The sequence below is a fragment of the Convolutriloba macropyga genome, chromosome 10 (assembly GCF_964194025.1).
Source record: "Convolutriloba macropyga chromosome 10, txConMacr16.3, whole genome shotgun sequence".
Classification (NCBI taxonomy): Eukaryota; Metazoa; Xenacoelomorpha; order Acoela; family Convolutidae; genus Convolutriloba; species Convolutriloba macropyga.
In genome coordinates this window covers 58,302,908-58,327,480 of record NC_134477.1, presented here as the reverse complement: position 1 = coordinate 58,327,480, position 24,573 = coordinate 58,302,908, and positions in this window count along the sequence as shown.

The window sequence follows — 24,573 nt, the reverse complement described above, 5'->3', positions numbered from 1 at the left end:
GCATCCCCCCAACTTACCCCCACCTATCCCTACCCCCTCCCTTCACCTAGCTAATCCCACCTACCCTCCCCCCACAACTACCCCAGCAATACCCACCTCCCCAATCTTTCTACCCCCCCCCCAACATCTACCTACCCCCCCCCCCCCCCGGCCCCAACTTACCCCCCACCTACCCCTTCCCCCAAACTACCCCCTCCCTTCACCAAACTACCCCCGCCTAACCCCCCACCAACTACACCAGCACTGCCCACCTCCCCAACCTATCCACCCACACCGCCTAGTCCCCACCCCCGGACCTACACTTTAATGTGGTTTGTTGGGCTACTTTTGTTTTATTTTCTCTTGTCTAATTTGATGTTCTGATTTAGGTTAGAGATTAGATTGTTCTGTTAGATTAGGTTAGAGATTATAATTCACGACGATTCGAGTCGTTTCCGTTATTCTACCGGCTATGGTTTTTAATTTGTCGTCTCCATCGATGATTCTTACGACCTGATTTCTTGGAATTGACTTTTTCAATGACTTCAGCGACTTCTACTGCTTTGCATTTAAAGTTTGTGTACGTGGCGTCATTTCTGCTTTTAGGTCAATAGCGTGACTTACCTCACTCAAAAAATGACTTCTGAACTCACTTATGGAATTTTAAATTTTATGAACCTTTACTAGTTAAAGATCAATAATAGTGTGCATCTAAGTAGTTCCAAACTTATTTGCCCTAATTCTTAAGTATTAGTCTTGAGTTGTTGAGGATCTATTCTCTTTCGGCCTGCCCAGTGTTTTACGCCCTGAGTTACAAATTATATGTTATTATATAGCACGTTACTATGTCAGAAAATAGCACGTGCGCCTTGGGGGGGGAGAATAGATCCGTCTTTGATTTCGAATATCAATTTTGAAATGCTCCTTTAGGGCTTTTTCCTATAGACCGTTTGTGTCAAAAAAGGTAGTCAGATTCTAACCAAAAAAGTCTAGTTGTCTATTAAAGGACTTGTGGTCGATATGTCTATCTCATTTCTTTAGTTGTTTCAGTTCATGGAAGGGCACAAGCGTCTATCGCGGCTATTTTCCGGCAATCTGCCGGCTATGTTTTCTATGTTTAACGCTGGAGGGACATTCTATTGATACCCCTAACAACTCTCTACGATGAAAATATCGATCGGCCAAAATCGACTGAACAGAAAACCCCATTTGAGTAAATGTTTCCTCCCTCCCACTAAAGCGAAGTTGGAAAAATTAGGCAAAATCTCTTTTTTTAATCAAAGATGGGAGCCTTGTTTTGATCGATAAAGAGATATGAATATCAATCAATACGTAAACAACACTTTTTTTGAAGATAAAAAAGTTTGAACTAAAATATGTCTGGGCTAACTTTTTCATTTCAAACTTTTCTCAGCTCAAGAACCAAATACGTTTTGAAAACAATTGTTTTCAAAAGTCATAATAGCCTTCAGATTTCAAAAAAAGCCATGGTTAAAATTCAACACCTAAGGATGCCAAATGGGCTTGTTAATAATGAGACTTAGTCACGGCTCCACAAAGTGGAAAAAAATAATTGAAAAAACAAGTGGAAAAAATCTCTAATTCTGTCGTGAAATTACAAAAAACTTGTATTTAGCACCCTTTTTCATAGTAAGATGCCTTGCAATTATACCGCTAACAAAAGAGAAAAATTTAACAGTAAAGTTGTCATCAAAGGGCCCTCTACAACGTGAAATACTGCACGGGGTATCCAACCAATCAGTACTATTTCACTTATGACCACAAAGCTACCATTCTTCCGATTGAACCCTAAAGGTTGAGACTTGAAGATCATTTTATATTTTAAAGTTTTAGTGAACCACCACCCTGTTGTGAGACATTAGATCTCGAAGCTCCATGTCAAAACATCGAATTGTTGCAAACATAAGACGACCATAGCGCAATACACATTGCTATTTACTGGGTTTCATTTTCAAATCAAAGTTACATTTATGTAAAGAGTGACAAATCAATTTAGAAAATTAAATTTCATTGGATGCATATTGCTTTGGTTTGTAGTGATAATTTTGACGACAGTTTAAAGAACTACAGCAGCCAAAGAGGAGACAAACACTTTGCCTAATTCTCTGTTTCTGTCCATATCTTTTATAGCAATGCAGTTACACATATTCAACTTCCATCATTCGTGTACTTTGGAAAGACATCTAAAACTAAAGAAGAAAGAAGATATGGTCCCAACCGTAAAAATTTGAGATAACTAAAGACATTTAACATGTTGAAAAAGCCTTTGCAAAAGCGCGGTGGAATGTGCCCGTGAATAACTATTTGGGTTCATAGTTTGTAGCAGTTGTCAGCTTTCTGTGTTTTTCATGATTTCATCTAAAACCAATTTTAAGACTTCTAAACCCTGTTTGCAAAAAACGTCTCTTTCATATATCTAAGGAAAGCTATTGCAACCGTTTGACTATATTAGAATAATATTTTCTCCTAACCGATTTCTCCTCATAACCTGGAATCAACTACAAAATATAATTTTGTCGGTAATTTTTGTTGGGAAGGGAAAGAAAATCACCATTCCACATATTTCCCGCCAAAATTGCCACATTCTCGTCAGGAAATCAGAATTGCAGAAAAAAATATTTTTAGCATATCCTATTATATTGTCGAATTTTTTATTGCCTTTTCTGCTAATTCCCGGAAATCTCTTAAAATTCATGACAGGGCCAACCGATCCCAATTAACCCAGTATTATGTGGAAAAAAATCTTTATTTTTGTCGTGAAATTACCAATTTTTTATTTATCATCATTTTTCGTTGCAGGATGCCTGTCAATTATACCGCCAGGAAAAGGGAAAATTTAACGGTAAAGTTACCATCAAGACGCCTTTTACAACGTGAAATACTGCATTGGGTAACCAATCAGTACTATTTCACTTATGACCAAAACGTAACCACTCTACCGGTTGAACCCTAAGGGACGATACTTAAAGATCAATTTATATTTTAAAGTTTTAGTGACCAACCTTGTTATGAGACATTAGATCTCGAAGCTCCACACCAAAAAATCCAATTGTTGCAAATATAAGACGCAATACACTTTGCTATTTACCGGATTTCATTTTCAAATAAAAGTTACATTTATGTAAAAAATGACAAATAATTTTTTAATTATAATTCAGCGGATGCAAATTGCTTTGGTTTGTAGTGAAAGCTTTGACGACAGTTTAAAGAACTACAGCAGCCAAAGAGGAGACAAAAACTTTGCCTAATTCTCTGTTTCTGTCCATATCTTTTATAGCAAAACAGTCACACCAATTCAACCTCTATTATTCGTGTACTTTGAAAAGACATCTAAAACTAAAGAAGAAAGAAGATATAGTCCCAACCAAAAATTTTGATAACAAACCGATAACTAAAGACATTTAACTTGTTGACATTTAACAAGCATCTGCAGAAATGCGGTGGAAAGGTGCCCGTTATCAAACGTTGTTCTCATCCAACTAATACGAAATTGGGATCTTTTCAACAATTGCCTGTTTTTGAAAGGGGGGGGGGCAATTTTTGAATAGAATTTAAGCAAGCCATTTATTAACCAATCAGAGACGACTAATAACTTTCCACGCATGCGCATACTATGTTAAATTGTGATACTATGTTAAATCATTATGTAAAAATATGGCACGTGCCATATTTTTACATATTGATTTACTATGTAATGGCACTTGCTCTGTATCTGGGGGGCGCAAAGCGTACTGGGAGGGGGGGGGGGGTGGGGCGCACAAACGGAAAAGATCTTTAAATTGAATTGAATAAAATACGCCATGGTATGGCAACTAGCCGAATCGGAATACAAAGCGAAATGAATTTCCGACTGGCGGGTCGGTGGGCGCGCTTCGCCGCGATAACCGACCCGCGATTTCTGGATTGCATCCCACAGCGCATGAGAGGCATGGTCATGAACAGCGGTCCGCACTTGCGCTTCAACTATTATTCGACTATCTAAACTGTAGGCCAAGTAATGTGCTAAAGTATAGCACAGAAGGGGTGGCGATTCTCTACTAGGTACCAAAGGGGGGGGGCAATTGTTGAAAAGATCTTGAAATTGCTGTTACTGGAACAAACTTAGTCTTCGTTTCAATTGTTTTTTATTGACATATGACCAACAGAACCGGATTCAATAATCCGAGGACAAAAACGCTTGTTTAAATGCGAAAAGTCTTGAAAAGAGCAACTTAAAAATATAATGTCCTGGAAAAGAGCAATCACAACACTTTGATAACCTTCTACGCCTCTCAACTACAGTGAAATTTATATTGCCATAATTAACCATGATCTTGGCAAGTTTAATCAGGAAATTTTCTTGATATTGCTTGATAAGATCATGGCAAGATCTTACCAAGATGTACCAAGAACTTTTGTCCTATCAAGATCTTGGTAAGATAATCCATGTTTTGTCAAAACTGTCAAGATCTTGCATGTCTTGGCAAGGTGTATCATTTCACTGGGAGAGTAAAATTTTGTTATGACTTTTTAATTTTTGAACCAATCAGAGGCAGTTTTTCATATTCAAACCTGCATCAAAGAGACATGAAGAGGATTTGCTCGAAGAAATCCATTCAGCCCGTTGAGTGCTTTTAAAATGTCTTCTGAAAATAATTGCTCAGGGCTTTTGAAAAAATTCAAACTTACTACATTCCTCAAGTCCTAAAGTTATCAAAGTAGGATAGAAGCCTATGCCAAAATAATAACATTTTTGTTCGTATTTCGCCCACTATTTACAATCAGAGAAATAATCATAAATTGACTTTTGACCTTTGTCAAAAATTGGAATCAAAGTCGAAATTTTGCAAATTATTTAGACGTCCGAATGTGGAATCTAGATTTAAAAATTCTCGAAACGGCCAAACGTGGAACCAGCAGTTTGAAAATATTGAAAATCGCCGGTAACCTAGATAAGTTTTCCTGGGTCTTTCCCCTTATAGCCCCCCCAGAAAATTATAGCCCCCCCAAAAAAAAATCAAGTTTATGCTTACAATTGTTGGTTACAAGTTTTTGTTTTGTTCCAGTATCGAATGCTGGAATTTTCCAATCGCCGTCATTATTTCATGGAACGGGTCCTACAGTTATTGCAGGTTTCTACAATTTCCATTAAGTTCATAGGAGCCATTTCGTATTATCTCTGTAGCAGCTGAAATGCGGTTATGAGAAGTCAACTAAAATCAATTATAATGGGCAAGCCCATGTCATCATCCGGCGGCTCGCCTACAATGATTTCTGATTTTGTGTTAAAGAAGTGGTTATTAATTTCAGTGGCTCGCCTACATCGATTTCCGATTTTGTGTTTAAGAGGTGGTAATGAATTTTCATCTGGGGGGGGGGGGGCTATAGGTTACATGCCCACTAAGCTGGGGGGGGGCTATAATGGGAAAGACCCGTTTTCTTTTCAGTTGAAACCAGATGACTCATCGCGTTGAAATCTCTTTTGCTGAGATCCCACGTGAACAAGGGACTGTCTGACGGCAAAAGAGTCTATTACAAACAGAGACTGCTCCAACCTTAATTACTATTCGTCGCCCAGTTAAAGGTTGATATGTCAACTTCTGTGAATTCTACACAAACTATAAATTGAGCTGAAACGAAGTTCTTTTTTGTTCAGATGATTGAAATTTTACAGTATAATTTTTATTTAAAACAAATAGGAAAACCAACTCTTTCCTATTATCAGGACGCAAAATGGTCTATGAACAATGTGGGATCGATCACGGGACAAAAGAAACCAAACCTTTAACGTTTAATTTTAGATTGGTTCTGAAACCCTGGTAAAACGCGAATTGAAAACTTGCAAGAATCTTGCAAGATTTTGAGTTCACTTGGAAGACGATGCTATATATTTTTTCGAAACTGGAATTTGAAAACCAAAATTAATATAGTTTACGAAGCCTATAAAGCCAAAATTTGCAATATCACTTTCGTCGAAATTTTTTAGTGTGGAAACACTATAAATGAAGTTAATGAACTAATTCTTAATAGTAATTTACAATTTTTTTGCTCGTTAATTGGCACTGAAAGTAAGTTTGGGTTAAGTTCTTCATATCCGTATAACTTTCGAAACTGAAATGCTAATCTCGGAGAAAAAATTAAACACCCCTCCAAATTAATTCAAAATCTTGCAAGATTCTCGCAAGTTATGAATTCTTGCATAACCAGGGAAGTATACAAAAATTTGTTTGTATTTATAGCCTTTATCTATGCAAAAAGATATCTTCATGGCCAACTAAGAATTAGATTGAAGTTCAAACTTGTAGCTCTTGTTTAAGGACACAACACCAGAGTTCTTCAAGCGAGTTCCTTTTTCACTTTGTGAAACTTTAACAAAAGAAAATATTACATCATCTTTCCCTTTTCTTGTGCATTATGACATCATTTATGCCGGAACATTTTATAAGGGTTCGTTTTCCGTTTCTGCTCAAATTTATTTGGTCGTTTTCTGTTTCTGCTCGATGATCTCTCGGCGTCAAAGGTTTGCTTGCCTCGATTACTAAAAAAGCTTCAGTGATAAGAGATGAACCTCTGTAACCCTAATTCTCTTGGTGAGTAGATTGCTGATCAGTTGATTCTGTCTCGATGTAATCGGGATCCGGTCCGCCAGATTCGTTGTCTCTTACAAGCTCTGTGTTCTTCGAATTCTTCGGCTTAAAGAGTTTGGTGTTCCTTCCATTTTACACAATGAAGGTAGCTGGAAGTATTTGTGAGCTGAATGTTGCATTGAAGAAGTCTTTTTAAAATATAAATCAATATAAAATTATATTTGCTTTGCGGTTGTGTCTTTTAAACCACAGTCGAAACTCATCAGCGCTATTCTCATCTTGTAACTTCACCTATTGCCAATTCTGAGATTTTTTAGAGTAGTGTAGGCTGAACAAATCTTCTTCGCAGTAGAAAAAATTTATGGTTTTGAGACCACAATAAGAATTTCAAGAGCCGTATTTTCTATTTGAAGTAATTTTGTTGAGCTTGAATCACTTTTCCGTAGACATCGATTAAAAAAGTCTGTGTGCTTTTTGAAGGACATCCTACCTTGCCTACTGTTTTTTCGTACGCCTCAGTTATCACGAAAAATTCGATTGTCAATTTATCGGGCTGAACAATTGGGTTAGCACTATGTCCACATAGAAAATCTTCAAAAGATTTCTGCTTTTCTTTCTCGGCTCTAAAGTTAGTTTAGTTCATAATTAATGTTCTGTAGCTCTCAAGACAATTACAATCGTGGGCTATTCCTTCTTTAGTGTAAGAGTACAAGAAAGCAACTCGTTACAACAATGGCGGGCAGTTAATCGGAGGAATTCGTTTCTCGTACTGCTCCTTGTGGTTCTATATAACAGGTCATTTTACATAAAAGAGATGATTCAATGCAATTTTGCAATATTGATGTAGTGTTTCTCAGACTTTCAGTCGCTTGCGCGTCGTTAAAAATTCTCTATATATGTCGATTATTAATATTTATTTTGCGTCCTCTTACCGTTAAACTTGGTAATATGACTCGCGATAATTCACATTTGCGAAATTAGGCAGCCATGGAGAATATGGATGATCGTCTCCACTCACTCAAGTTGCATAGTTGACACGTCGAACAATTTACGTGAGTTTCTATTTGGCCATATTTTGTAGAGTCGGAGTTTGCGTTTTGTCCCTGTAGATCAATGGTTATGCTCCCATTTTAAGTTTTACTTATGCCTTGTATCTTTGACTGCAGTTAGTTGATCAGTGCACATTTCAAACAACTAGCCCAATTTTTTTGTCGCACTGTACAAATACTAGCTGTTATTGCCTATACTTACTTTCCTAACTCAAAATTAAAAGTCTGTTTTAACCATCTAACTGAGATTCAACAATCTCACTCCAAATGTATGACGATATCGCTGTACTTTCACCACTTTTTATCAAATTGAATTTAAAATATCTGGTTGTCTTTTGTAATGTACTCTGGAGTCGCTGAATTTTCTGTGTAAGGCAAATTACAATTTCTGATTACGTTTAAACCGAAAATTTTAATTTTTTGCAGAAGTTGTTGTGTTTGTCAAACATAATGACTTAGGCTGTGCTTTATGATTTTCTGATACAAAGACAGACAAAACCCGTCGTTGTTTCGCTTACATCCATATCTATTACACAAGTCACCATTATGGTTTTAACTTGATTTTTCTGATGGTGTTTTCGGAGTTATATCTCACTTCTTTTTTACTTGCCGTTTGTAACATGTTGAAGAACTTGCAAGAGCCGCCGCTTGACTTCTGCAATTTACATTTTCTGTCAATTCGGTGACAGCAATTGTTGGGTTAGTTTTGATAGCTTATGATCTCCAAACTTGAGGCAGTGATTTGTACCAACTATTTTCGGGTTTGCTTGCTATTTTCAGAGATTTGATATATCGGTAGACTGCTTCTTCTATAAGGCAGGCTAGAAGACCGTCTTCAGGTTGACGGTTTAGCCGCACAAACTAAGAAAGAGAATCAATACCTTTAGGTCAACGGTTGTACCTTCAATTTTGGAGTTATTCTGTTTCAATTCAATAAGTTAAATTTTGTTTATCATTGGTGTTCATTATATACAAAATTTAGCTAGTATGAAAAGAATGCATCTATGCAAAAATCGACGGGATAAAAATAAGATAAAATTTATAAAAAATTGATTGCCCGGAGTTAGGTCGCAGAGCATTTCACCACTGAATCATGAAGATTGAATTGTATTCATTCCTGAATCCTGAAAAACACAGTATATCTTATCTTTTCTTTCTGTGTAGTGCAACTGCAGACTGCAGTTGAGCTGCCAAGCATAAATACAAATGAAGTTCATTATGCGCACTATGAACGTTAAACGGAGGATGCGATGCGAAGTATGAATGTTGCACGGAGGTTGCGATGCGAAGTATGAATGTTACACGGAGGTTGCGATGCGAAGTGTGAACGACAAACGGAGGTTGCGATGCGAAGTGTGAACGACAAACGGAGGTTGCGATGCGAAGTGTGAACGATAAACGGAGGTTGCGATGCGAAGTATGAATGTTGCACGGAGGTTGCGATGCGAAGTGTGAACGACAAACGGAGGTTGCGATGCGAAGTGTGAACAATAAACGGAGGTCGCGATGCGTATTGTGAACTATTATAACATCAGTTTACACCATTATTTATTAGTTTACACCATTATAGATTTCTTGATAATATCAGTTTACACCATTATGTAATACATTTTTAAATAGTGTCAATTCAGTCTGTACAGTATATCTCAAGTCTAAAAGTGAAATTTTCGAATTAACAAATTCACAAAAAAGAAAACACGTTAGCTAATTGAATTTGGTTACGTGTCGCTATATTTATTGCAACACGCATCTCAGAGCCCCCCACCCCCCGCATCTCAGAGCTTGATCGGAGATATGGGGGTGGGGGGGGGCGAGGCGAGCGGCGGAGAAGTTGGTATATGCTCAATTCAGAACCAGTTTGGCCAGCACACCGGAGGAGGGGGGGGGCGAGCGGCGGAGAAGGTGGTATATGCTCAATTCAGAACCAGTTTGGCCAGCACACCGGAGGGGGGGGAGCGGCGGAGAAGGGAACTCATTGTAGCTATTTAAATGGAACCGTGTAGAAGTTTGAGCGAAAGTCTGAATGTTTTGGTTGGGTTATGGCAGGTGTAATCTGCGTTACCTGCAGCCATCATGGTTACCCAATCTCAAAAATTGTTTGAGGAGCGTCTCAGCTAATCAGTGACTATTATTCTATATTATTAGAAGGGGACACATTGTAGCTATTTAAATGGAACCATGTAGAAGTTTGAGCTAAAGACTGAATGTTTGGGTTGGGTTATGGCAGGTGTACCCTGCGTTACCTGCAGCCATCATGGTTACCCAATCTGGTAAATTGTTTGAGGAGCGTCTCAGCTAATTAGTGACTATTATTCTAATATACTATGAATATAACTAGTACTGAGATAACTTTTGAGCTATGCTGAGATGTCGATTGATTCGAACGAAGCATTAAGTACTGTTTTTTTTCAGATCTGTCTTGTCTATATTTTTATTGATATCGTAGTCAATAAGAACGCCTGCTTCCAATTACTGGTATTTAATAATGGAAAACCGAACTGTGACAGCTATTCCGAACATGCAAAATGTCCTTTTCACTGGTGCACACTTCAATGGTATCCCGAGTGAATACGCATATGCAAACGGCCAAGTGGAGCAAGAAGCCAACGAAAATGTGAGCATTGAAATGTTCTTGCAAATCTTAGACAAAGGATCTCTTCCGTTCGTGCCCCACCCAGCTTTGTGTCTGCGTATTATTGGCATCCCGACGCACTTAGCATATTTTCGCGTAATTATTTACTGATTGCTCTGTAACGGGGAATATATCGTTCAGGGGGGCACAAACAGAATATGATCCCATTTAAACGTTTTATTATTTTAATTATGGTTACTTGACTTTCTCATCTTGGTCTAGATGGTCTGGTTTTTTAATATGACCTGAGTTAGAGCCGAATTCCAAAATAACCGGATTACAGTATCTAGTCAGTACTAATTCATTCAGGGAATAAATTTATGCGTTGTTACGGTTTGGTATAAATATATATATATATATAGAGAGAGAGACCATCATTTAAACAATTCAAACCAAACTGTTTTCAGATGTTCCGCTACCTGTAATATAAAGATCAGAGCATCGCCTATAACGTTTTTAGTATAAAAATAGAAGCTATTAAACGGGTTGAGTGATCTGAGTGGTCTGTCAACGTAGTACACACAGACACCCAAACACACACATACACACACACTCACACACGCACACACACACATACAAACACACACACATATACACGCACACATAGTCAGTCCCATAAAGTTGCAACGCTTTCGAACGTTTCAAAAAGAAAGGTCAAACATTTCAAACCGAAAGGTCAAAGTTCGAACTTAAAACGTGCAGGAATCTAGCTAAACACTGCCCATTTGCGTGCCCCCAGCTTTTCGAACGTTCGCTTGCGTTGCAACTTTATGGGACTAACTATACACAAACCTAAACACACAAGCCCATGAACACATACGCACCCCCCGGCAAACACACACAGAGACGAACAAACACGCACTCACACACACGCACACACACACTGACGTACACACACACGTACACAAACTATCACACACACATTTGCACACACAGACACACACGGACACACACACAGAGAGACACACAGACAAACACACACAACACACACACAGACACACAAACACACAGACACACACACAGACACGCACACACACACACGCACACACACACGCACACACACACACACATATACACACACAGACACACGCACAAACACGCACTCACACATACGCACACACACTGACACACACACACACACTTACACAAACTATCACACACACACTTGCACACACACAGACACACACAAAGACACGCACACAGACACACACACACAGACACACACAGAAACACACACAACACACACACAGACACACACACACGCACACACACACGCACACACACAGACACACACGCACACACACATACACACACACACGCACACACACACACACAGACACACACACACACACTTACACACACACGCACACACACACACACACCACACACACAACACACACACACCTTACACACCACACTCAGACACATACACACAAACACACACACACATATACACACACACACGCACACACAAATACACACACACACACACACACACGCACACACGCACACACACAGACACACACAAACTTACACATGCACACACACACACCACACACACACATACACAGACACACACACCACACACACACACAGCACACACACACATACCACACACACACACCCAAACACACACTCACATACACAAACAGACACACACACAAACACACGTACGCACACACACACACTGACACATACACACTTACACAAACAATCCCACACTTACAATTGCACTTACACAGAAACACAAACTCACACACCCAAACGCACATACACACAGACACACACACACACACTTACCCACACACACACACACACACACTTACACACCATTCTAAGACACACACACAAACACACACACAAACACACATCACACACACACACATACACAAACGCACACGCGTAGATTTTGTAGCAATTATATTAGTCATGTCGGTCTTTTTTTGTTATTATTATTTCTGTTAATATTATAATAAGAAATAATTATTATGATACTTTTTAGTTTTATTATTATTTTTATTATTTTTAATTGCAATTATTTATCTAACGAATTTCATACCAATTATTGTGAACGCGTTAACTTTTTTAATGCACTTTTTCGCTCAAACGTTTTTGCGCCGCCTTTCTTCTAGAACATTCTTTGACGTCTCAAATGACTTTTTCTCACCTTTGTTCTTCATTTTTGAGTGATCTCAATTGCTTCGACTCCGAACTAAAGCCTGTTGCCAATATAAAATTGGTTGCAGTATATCCATTGGAATTGCCTGATAGCCGAGTGGGCATTGTGTTTTGTCAGTTATGGGGTGGTCAATGGTTTGACTTCTGGCGTAGTCAATTTTTTTTACCCCCTGTGGATTGAGAGCAACTCTTCCGAAAATAGTCGGTTAATGTTAGTCATTATAATAATTACTTTTATTATCATTAGTATTTTTATTATTTTTTATCATTAATATTATTATCATTATGTAGCAGCCTACATGCATTTGCTCCTCTTTTTTTGGTCAAAATTTGGTTTATTGGCAAAAGTAGCGGCTATTGGATTTCTAATTCGAAATTCAATGTTCAGGCGTCCCAAAAAAAACTGCCAGACCGAACTAACAGGGGTTTGGACGCAAGTAGCCGAAAAGCCAAAAAGCGAGCATTGGAAATAGCACGAGGACAATTGGAACACAGATACTGGCTGCTCTTCTTCGAAGATAACACCTGTCAGCCAATTTGGAGCCGACACGGGAGCATTAACATGGATATGGTGCAGCGGACAAAAATTAAGGTCAGGATTATAAGAATTAAAAGTACTTTTCATGCGTTTTCTAGGCAGTGGACGGATTTTTCTAAATAAAACGATCCCTATTACAGCACTTGGTAGCCTTTTTTCGAATTTTAAGATAATTTAAGCTGATAAATTTTAGTTATTTTTTGGTATTTTTCTGTTCTAGAAAGGAGATTACGTTGATGTGAAATACTCGCAAAAGAACCCACGGACTGAATCGTTTTACTGGACAGGAACAGTTATTGGGATAGGTCACCAAGAGCACATTGAGGAAGAAGCACGAAACGCCAGGCTCCAGGTTACTGAAGCGGATGGTAAAGTCAGCTTCATACCAATCGTCCAGCGGGAAGATCCAGATCTGACGGTTTATGAGAACATAAGCCAGATACTTCTAACAGAGGATCTTGAGAAACAAACTAGTCGGAAAAAAATCAAGTTGGTGACCTCGTCACAAGAGAGCAATAGTCAAAATGTACCTGTTGAAGTGAATGACGAGAATTGCAACGAAAACGATGAATCTTACCTGACTCTGAACCCAGATGAAGTTGAAGACTATCTCAACCAGGCGGAGAAACCATCCAATCCCCTAAAGGCAAGTGAAGAAGGTGATTGTCTGTTGAACAATGAAAACGGCGACGTCAATTGCTCGGGAAATCTGCAGAAAGACGGAAACAAAAAATTTGAACAACCGAAGGACAGTTCGACTCCCGCAAACAGAAAACTGAAGAGAGCCAGAGTCATAAATCCAGAGGATCTAACGGATATGGAAGTGAAAAGAGCGGATCTGGAGGCATCAAACTCCATAAAGCAAGCAGCGGATAAAATCATGGAAGCTGCAACAATGATCATCAACTGCATGCAGGAGTTGAAGCCCGAAATAAAAGCCCTTTCAAATCGTAATTACCGCGAAATCCAGATGTCGACAAGTGCTGTTAAGCAACTAGTTAGTAACAAAATATTTTCATGTCTTTTGCTTTAATGTTTGAATTGTAAATTACAGATTTTTCTTGAAAAACTTTGCATTATAGAAAAATTAAAAGCATCTAGAATAAACATCTTATTCTCAAAATAAATATGTAACGTTTTTTTTTGCACAGACGTCGGAGATAGGAAAACTGGGAGTGCTGCTACCAACACCTAAAAGTTTTACTGGTCAAGATCAGACACTACTACTTATACCTCGTGGTCCAGATAAAGGAGGAGACCTGAGCACTGTTGAAGGAATGACGGCTCAGATTATAGGGAGGAACGCCTGCAAACGCCTGTGGTTCGGCGACGAGATCAAAAATCACATGTTGTCCCCAAAGGGAAAGTGCAAAACCGGAAATGAACCACGAACAGACTTTTCTCCAGTGAGAAAAGAACTCTTCAAAGGTTGTATATATAGCAATAACTGTGAAAAAATATACTTTTCTTGTGACAATGTTGTTAGTTACATCAAAGAAAAATGATGCAAAAGTTTGGCTCTTCAAAATTTTTTTTTTGGTTTTCCAAAAAATTGTTTGTAGTTTATCATAGGGTCTGTTTGTATGAAGTTCTTTATTAACAGATCTTTTTCGACTGAAGTTCGACAATAAATGGTTGCCAATGTATGAACTGGCCAAAGTGAGTGTCAACAATATGGGGAACGAATATCGGTCAGCAGAAAGAAGGAGTAATGACGGCAAAAACCCAGCTGAGGAAGACAAAGAAAATGAAGCCGCCTATGAACAAAACGACAACTTAGTTGCTAATTAAAATCGTTGAAACTGGAACATAACTTTTCGTTCTTATCAGTAGCCTGTTGTTTTCCCTGTTCATTTTTGTTTCATTCGCCTATTCATTGTTCTCCGTTTCACAATGTCAGATTATTTTGTTCTTGTGCTTTAAAACTTTTTGTATTCGGATAGTTGATAATATTTGTACCATTTTTGTTTCCATATTTGGTTGTTTGGTGTTACTATTTGAGTTTGTCATTGTTGTAAGAAAGTCTATGAAAATGTTAGTGCTTGCTATTTTTTGAAACTCAAGTTAGAGCGGCCACGGTGTTTTTCATGATAAAAAATTTCAATTTTGAAATGCTGAGAAGGTTAAAATCAGGTCTGTTTTTGAAAACACAGTCAAGTTGCTGGACGTGGCTGAGTTGTTTTTAAATCAAGTAGCTGGAAGTTTCATTCTTTTGAGTCAAGTTGCTGGACTTGGCTTATTTCTGAATTCTTTTTTATCAATGTCAAGATGATGGACTTGGCTGCATTCAAATTTCAGAAGTTAAATTTTGCTTGAAATGCTGAGGTTAAAATCAGGTCTGTTTTTCAAAACACAGTCAAGTTGCTGGACTTGGCTGAGTTAATTTTAAATTAGGTTGCTGGAAGTTTTATACTTTTGAGTCAAGTTGCTGGACTTGGCTTATTTCTGAATTCTTTTTTATCAATGGCAAGTTACTGGAAGCGGCTGTATTCAAATTTCAGAAAGGTTAATTTTTGCGTGAAATGCTGAGAAAAGTAAAATCAAGTCTGTTTTTCAAAACGCAGTCAAGTTGCTGGACTTGACTGAGTTACTTTTATATCAAGTTGCTGGACTTGGCAGTTTTATTCTTTTGAGTCAAGTTGCTGGACTTGGCTTATTTCTGAATTCTTTTTTATCAATGGCAAGTTACTGGACTTGGCTGTATTCAAATTTCAGAAAGGTTAATTTTTGCTTGAAATGCTGAGAAATTTAAAATCAAGTCTGTTTTTCAAAACGCAGTCAAGTTGCTGGACTTGACTGAGTTACTTTTATATCAAGTTGCTGGACTTGGCAGTTTTATTCTTTTGAGTCAAGTTGCTGGACTTGGCTTATTTTTGAATTCTTTTTTATCAATGTCAAGTTACTGGACTTGGCTGTTTTCAATTTTCAGAAAGGTTAAATGTTGATTGAAATGCCGAGAAAGTTAAAATCAAGTCTGTTTTTCAAAACGCAGTCAAGTTGCTGGACTTGACTGAGTTACTTTTATATCAAGTTGCTGGACTTGGCAGTTTTATTCTTTTGAGTCAAATTGCTGGACTTGGCTTATTTCTGAATTCTTTTTTATCAATGTCAAGTTACTGGACTTGGCTGCTTTCAATTTTCAGAAAGGTTAAATTTTGATTGAAATGCTGAGAAAGTTAAAATCAAGTCTGTTTTTCAAAACGCAGTCAAGTTGCTGGACTTGACTGAGTTACTTTTATATCAAGTTGCTGGACTTGGCAGTTTTATTCTTTTGAGTCAAGTTGCTGGACTTGGCTTATTTCTGAATTCTTTTTTATCAATGTCAAGTTACTGGACTTGGCTGTTTTCAATTTTCAGAAAGGTTAAATGTTGATTGAAATGCCGAGAAAGTTAAAATCAAGTCTGTTTTCCAAAACGCAGTCAAGTTGCTGGACTTGACTGAGTTACTTTTATATCAAGTTGCTGGACTTGGCAGTTTTATTCTTTTGAGTCAAGTTGCTGGACTTGGCTTATTTTTGAATTCTTTTTTAACAATGTCAAGTTACTGGACTTGGCTGCATTCAAATTTCAGAAAGGTTAAATTTGGCTTGAAATGCTGAGAAGGTTAAAATCAAGTCTGTTTTTCAAAACGCAATCAAGTTGCTGGACTTGACTGAGTTACTTTTATATCAAGTTGCTGGACTTGGCAGTTTTATTCTTTTGAGTCAAGTTGCTGGACTTGGCTTATTTCTGAATTCTTTTTTATCAATGTCAAGTTACTGGACTTGGCTGCTTTCAATTTTCAGAAAGGTTAAATTTTGATTGAAATGCTGAGAAAGTTAAAATCAAGTCTGTTTTTCAAAACACAGTCAAGTTGCTGGACTTGGCTGAGTTATTGTTAAATTATGTTGCTGGGAGATTTATTCTTTTGAGTCAAGTTGCTGGACTTGGCTTAATTCTGAATTCTTTTTCGTCAATGTCAAGTTGCTGGACTTGGCTGCATTCAAATTTCAGAAAAGATAAATTTAGCTTGAAAGAATGAGAAAGTTAAAATCAAGTCTGTTTTTCAAAACGCAGTCAATTTGCTGGACTTGACTGAGTTACTTTTATATCAAGTTGCTGGACTTGGCAGTTTTATTCTTTTGAGTCAAGTTGCTGGACTTGGCTTATTTCTGAATTCTTTTTTATCAATGGCAAGCTACTGGACTTGGCTGTTTTCAAATTTCAGAAAGGTTAATTTTTGCTTGAATTGCTGAGAAAGTTAAAATCAAGTCTGTTTTTCAAAACGCAATCAAGTTGCAGGACTTGACTGAGTTACTTTTTTATCAAGTTGCTGGACTTGGCAGTTTTATTCTTTTGAGTCAAGTTGCTGGACTTGGCTTATTTCTGAATTCTTTTTTATCAATGTCAAGTTACTGGACTTGGCTGCTTTCAATTTTCAGAAAGGTTAAATTTTGATTGAAATGCTGAGAAAGTTAAAATCAAGTCTGTTTTTCAAAACGCAGTCAAGTTGCTGGACTTGACTTAGTTACTTTTATATCAAGTTGCTGGACTTGGCAGTTTTATTCTTTTGAGTCAAGTTGCTGGACTTGGCTTATTTCTGAATTCTTTTTTATCAATGGCAAGCTACTGGACTTGGCTGTATTCAAATTTCAGAAAGGTTAATTTTTGCTTGAATTGCTGAGAAAGTTAAAATCAAGTCTGTTTTTCAAAACGCAATCAAGTTGCAGGACTTGACTGAGTTACTTTTTTATCAAGTTGCTGGACTTGGCAGTTTTATTCTTTTGAGTCAAGTTACTGGACTTGGCTTATTTCTGAATTCTTTTTTATCAATGTCAAGTTACTGGACTTGGCTGCATTCAAATTTCAGAAGTTAAATTTTGCTTGAAATGCTGAGGTTAAAATCAGGTCTGTTTTTCAAAACACAGTCAAGTTGCTGGACTTGGCTGAGTTAATTTTAAATTAGGTTGCTGGAAGTTTTATACTTTTGAGTCAAGTTGCTGGACTTGGCTTATTTCTGAATTCTTTTTTATCAATGTCAGGTTACTGGACTTGGCTGCATTCAAATTTCAGAAATTTAAACTTTGCGTGAAGCGCTGAGAAGGTTAAAATCAGGTCTGTTTTTCAAAACACAGTCAAGTTGCTGGACTTGACTTATTCCTGAATTCTTTTTTATCAATGTAAAATTACTGGACTTGGCTGCATTCAAATTTCAGAAAAGTTAAATTTTCTTTGAAATGTTGAGGTTAAAATCAGGTCTGTTTTTCAAAACACAGTCAAGTTGCTGGACTTGGCTGAGTTATTGTTAAATTATGTTGCTGGGAGATTTATTCTTTTGAGTCAAGTTGCTGGACTTGGCTTAATTCTGAATTCTTTTTCGTCAATGTCAAGTTGCTGGACTTGGCTGCATTCAAATTTCAGAAAAGATAAATTTAGCTTGAAATGATGAGAAAGTTAAAATCAAGTCTGTTTTTCAAAACGCAGTCAATTCGCTGGACTTGACTGAGTTACTTTTATATCAAGTTGCTGGACTTGGCAGTTTTATTCTTTTGAGTCAAGTTGCTGGACTTGGCTTATTTTTGAAATCTTTTTTATCAATGTCAAGTTACTGGACTTGGCTGCTTTCAATTTTCAGAAAGGTTAAATTTTGATTAAAATGCTGAGAAAGTTAAAATCAAGTCTGTTTTTCAAAACGCAGTCAAGTTGCTGGACTTGACTGAGTTACTTTTATATCAAGTTGCTGGACTTGGCAGTTTTATTCTTTTGAGTCAAGTTGCTGGACTTGGCTTATTTTTGAATTCTTTTTTATCAATGTCAAGTTACTGGACTTGGCTGCTTTCAATTTTCAGAAAGGTTAAATTTTGATTAAAATGCTGAGAAAGTTAAAATCAAGTCTGTTTTTCAAAACGCAGTCAAGTTGCTGGACTTGACTGAGTTACTTTTATATCAAGTTGCTGGACTTGGCAGTTTTATTCTTTTGAGTCAAGTTGCTGGACTTGGCTTATATTTGAATTCTTTTTTATCAATGTCAAGTTACTGGACTTGGCTGCTTTCAATTTTCAGAAAGGTTAAATTTTGATTAAAATGCTGAGAAAGTTAAAATCAGGTCTGTTTTTCAAAACACAGTCAAGTTGCTGGACTTGGCTGAGTTATTGTTAAATTAGGTTGCTGGGAGATTTATTCTTTTGAGTCAAGTTGCTGGACTTGGCTTAATTCTGAATTCTTTTTCGCCAATGTCAAGTTGCTGGACTTGGCTGCATTCAAATTTCAGAAAAGATAAATCTAGCTTGAAATGATGAGAAAGTTAAAATCAAGTCTGTTTTTCAAAACGCAGTCAAGTTGCTGGACTTGACTGAGTTACTTTTATATCAAGTTGCTGGACTTGGCAGTTTTATTCTTTTGAGTCAAGTTGCTGGACTTGGCTTATTTTTGAATTCTTTTTTATCAATGTCAAGTTACTGGACTTGGCTGCTTTCAATTTTCAGAAAGGTTAAATTTTGATTAAAATGCTGAGAAAGTTAAAATCAAGTCTGTTTTTCAAAACGCAGTCAAGTTGCTGGACTTGACTGAGTTAATTTTATATCAAGTTGCTGGACTTGGCAGTTTTATTCTTTTGAGTCAAGTTGCTGGACTTGGCTTATATTTGAATTCTTTTTTATCAATGTCAAGTTACTGGACTTGGCTGCTTTCAATTTTCAGAAAGGTTAAATTTTGATTAAAATGCTGAGAAAGTTAAAATCAGGTCTGTTTTTCAAAACACAGTCAAGTTGCTGGACTTGGCTGAGTTATTGTTAAATTAGGTTGCTGGGAGATTTATTCTTTTGAGTCAAGTTGCTGGACTTGGCTTAATTCTGAATTCTTTTTCGTCAATGTCAAGTTGCTGGACTTGGCTGCATTCAAATTTCAGAAAAGATAAATTTAGCTTGAAATGATGAGAAAGTTAAAATCAAGTCTGTTTTTCAAAACGCAGTCAAGTTGCTGGACTTGACTGAGTTCCTTTTATATCAAGTTGCTGGACTTGGCAGTTTTATTCTTTTGAGTCAAGTTGCTGGACTTGGCTGATTTCTGAATTCTTTTTTATCAATGTCAAGTTACTGGACTTGGCTGCTTTCAATTTTCAGAAAGGTTAAATTTTGATTGAAATGCCGAGAAAGTTAAAATCAAGTCTGTTTTTCAAAACGCAGTCAAGTTGCTGGACTTGACTGAGTTACTTTTATATCAAGTTGCTGGACTTGGCAGTTTTATTCTTTTGAGTCAAGTTGCTGGACTTGGCTTATTTTTGAATTCTTTTTTATCAATGTCAAGTTACTGGACTTGGCTGCTTTCAATTTTCAGAAAGGTTAAATTTTGATTGAAATGCCGAGAAAGTTAAAATCAAGTCTATTTTTCAAAACGCAGTCAAGTTGCTGGACTTGACTGAGTTACTTTTATATCAAGTTGCTGGACTTGGCAGTTTTATTCTTTTGAGTCAAGTTGCTGGACTTGGCTTATTTCTGAATTCTTTTTTTATCAATGGCAAGTTACTGGACTTGGCTGTATTCAAATTTCAGAAAGGTTATTTTTTGCTTGAATTGCTGACAAAGTTAAAATCAAGTCTGTTTTTCAAAACGCAATCAAGTTGCAGGACTTGACTGAGTTACTTTTTTATCAAGTTGCTGGACTTGGCAGTTTTATTCTTTTGAGTCAAGTTGCTGGACTTGGCTTATTTCTGAATTCTTTTTTTATCAATGTCAAGTTACTGGACTTGGCTGCATTCAAATTTCAGAAAAGTTAAATTTTGCTTGAAATGCTGAGGTTAAAATCAGGTCTGTTTTTCAAAACACAGTCAAGTTGCTGGACTTGGCTGAGTTATTTTTAAATCAGGTTGCTGGAAGATTTATTCTTTTGAGTCAAGTTGCTGGACTTGGCTTATTTCTGAATTCTTTTTCATCAATGTCAAGTTACTGGACTTGGCTGCATTCAAATTTCAGAAATGTAAACTTTGCGTGAAACGCTGAGAAGGTTAAAATCAGGTCTGTTTTTCAAAACGCAGTCAAGTTGCTGGATATCGAAATTCGATGAATTTTTATAGAAGATTTTTGTTTTGATTTTGCAATTGTTTTTTGCGTTTGGCGAACCAAGCTCAACCACAGGTACTTTATTTTTCTCTGTACTTCAGTTATAATGTTACCAAAAGACGTCGATTGGTATATTGCGGCCCAGTGCGATTTTTTTGCCGTTGAGAAGATGGTTCAGACTCCAGATCGCGTTGCAATGAGAACAGTTGAGCCATTGAGAGAAGCCGTTTTTCAAAAAAAAACTGAAAGACAAGAAGTGGAAAAAGGCATATGAAATAGTCTGCTCCGCCTATGAGAATCTTCAGCCAAAATTTTCAATATTTCACGATAGCTTCGGTGGTTATCGTCTAGTTTACACAGGCAAAGAGATTGTAAGACCATCAACTGTTTTCAAACGAAACCCATTAGGTTTCGTCAGGGAAATTCCAGAAGGTGTTGCAACGGATCTGTCCATCATGTCGTCAGAGAGAACAGGAAAACAGCTGCTTCTGCTTGGGCCTATACGGTTTGTTAACTCTGACTGTAGCCCAAATTGTGAGTATGATTTTTCCAGTGAATTAGGAATCATACAACTGCGCGTCAAGCAACGAATTTCTCCTGGTGATGAAATTTTTGTTAAGTACGGTCCGGATTTCTTTGAGTCCAAAGCTTGCATGTGCAGGACGTGTCATTTAAGAGCTAGAGACGAGGAACAAAGCAAAGTTTTTGATTTGTTGTTGGAATTGAATATCACAGATTTAGCGAACGAAACTTTAGAAGAGTCAAGAGCTACGTGTAGAGCAACGATGACAGAGTCACCCAGACCCAAGAAACGTAGAATAAAAGGTAGGGAGTTGATAGAACAACTCAATGAAATTTTTGAAAGTCCCACAAGTGTAACTGAGTCCATTTGCGACAGCTCAGATTGTTCTGTCGAGAGAGCTCCGCCTGCACCCCTTATTGAAAGCTGTCCGGGCGTCGGAAATGAAGAACCAGAAGGCAATCAATCTACTTCGAACAACAATAATATTGAAGATCAACAACTGCCAAATTCCGGTTTATCTGATGGCGATGAAACTTCCACTGATGGCGATGAAACTTCCACTGATGGCGATGAACCTCCCATTGATGGCCATGAAACTTCCACTGATGGCTGCGACACTGAGACCGAATCAACCTCATACTCTTCTAATACCTTTACTATTGTTCGTGCCTCTTCACCGGTGTCATTCAGTGAGCCATTTAGTTTTTCGGTATCAGAAATTGCAGAAAATAATTCTTCAGTGACCAATACCTTACCAGAAAACAATTCTAATCAAACTGATGAACTTTTTGATGGAGCGCACTTAAGCGTACAAGATGCTTCGATTCTCATCAGTTTATACTGTTCGAGATTCAACCTTTCTGATGAGAGCTCCAGTTCACTGCATGCTTTGATTGCTTCGTTGCTACCTCAGGGAAATAGATTACCAACGGCGCATTCATTTGTTCAAAGCATGAAAAAACGGTTCGAAGATGGTTTTCGAGTGCTTATGAAGTCGGAAGATGAAACATTATGCGTCTTAAAATTTCGCTTCCAGATTCAAGATATCGTCAAGCGTAACCTTAACGAAATCAGTCAGTACTCAGACGAACGGCAGCAAAATTCGTTTTCAGACTTCTCCCATACCCTGTGTCCAATACAGAGGATGAATAGCAATCAACTTTGGATTTTGAATTTGATTATTTTCTCAGACGGTGTTAATATTAAAAAGTCTACTATGAGAAAACAAATTTGGCCTGTTTGGGTTCAGCTTGCTGACCTGCCTCCTAAATTACGAATGGCTCGCAAAAATACAGTTTTGGCAGCTCTTTTTGTTGGTGGCACTCATCCCGATTGGAAGAAACTGGTTCCACACCTTCACGATGAATTGAACTCATCGATCCAAATTAACGTGAATGAACAGGTGTACTTCAAGTTTACTTTTAAAGTTAGACTTTTAATTGCCGATTTGGGAGCGAAGAGCCACATGTTAAACATGCTAAAATTTAATGGTTTTTACGGCTGCCATTATTGTGTCGCCAAAGGAAAAACGGTAGGAAGAACCCATGCGTATTATCCTTATGTAGAGAAAGCGTCATTACGCGAGCTCTCTGTAAATGAAGTATACGTAAACTTAGCCGAAACTCTCAGCGTAAGAAATGTTCCCAATGTCGTTGGCGTGAAAGGACGAAGTGCATTCAGCCAATTAATCGATGGGTTGCCGATCGCGGCTCCTATCGATTACATGCACTGTGTGCTTCTTGGCGTGTTCCCAGACTTGTTGAAGCTATGCTACAAATCACTTACAACAGAGGATAAAGGATACATTTGGGAAACACTTTCCAAGTTGTCCTGCCCAAGAGAATTAATCTCGTATTCTAGGAAAATAAGGACTTTGGAGGATATATCTCAATTCAAAGCCAATGAGCACTTTAACTGGTTGTTCTACGTCAGCCCCATAGTTTTTCGTAACAGACTATCTTCAAAACTTTACTCCCATTTGGTTAATTTGTCTTTGGGAATCCGAATTTTGCTTGAATCAAGTGCAGAGGAAAACGTTGTTAAAGCCGAGCAGCTGCTTGATCAGTTTTGTAAAGAAATAGTTTCTGTTCATGCGGGAAATGATCGCATCGAAACTATTAACGTTCACTGCATTAGGCATTTGGCGGATCAAGTTAGGCGATTTGGACCACTGTTTTGTGAGTCGGCTATGTCGTTCGAAGCAGCAAATAGAGTATTCGGAGAAGTGTTCAGCGGTTCGAACTCGGAGTGTGAGGTGATTTGTCGACGAATACTGCAAAGGCACATGCTTTCGGACGCAGATCTTGATAATGAGAATATTAAACCTCTTTTCCACAAACTTACTGGACAGAAACATGACGAGGAAGGTATTTTTGCCGATAACTTCATTGAGACTGAGGCTGTTAAAGAGGGTCGCAAAAAGTACAAAACTGCAAAAATGATGAATCGGCAAATATTCAACAACTGCTACTTTGATTCGCCTGCCTATAAAAGATCCAAACTGGGCAACTGCCATGTTTCAATTCATGAGGACAATCAAGAAAAGTTTGGAGAAATTCAATATTTTGTACAAATGAGTGAAATGCCAAATAGTAATGTAGTTCTAGCACATGTTCAATTGTACTCAGTCATCGAGGAAATTGGTCCGGTCAAAGGATTCTTCTATCGAGTGCAGAAAATGTCACGAGAACAATTGATCCCTATGGAGAAAATCAAAAAAGTTTTTTTCCTGAAAAACTTAATGTATCCTGATTCGCAGAGCCATTGTTATGTGGTGAAACTTGTAAAGTCGTTTGAACACTCGTAGAATTTCCAAATCATAGACCTCATTCGAATGAATTAATGTTACTTTATAGTCCACAAAATCCCTTGGCTGCTCCGGCTTATAGGGAAATGTTAATACTTTGATTGTTTCTTTATAGATTCCATGTTCAACACATTCACTCTAACTTGAATTCAGTTGTCAGAAATGAATTTTATCGAACTTTCAAAGTAGTAAAAAACTATATATATATATATATATATATATATATATATATATTTATATATACA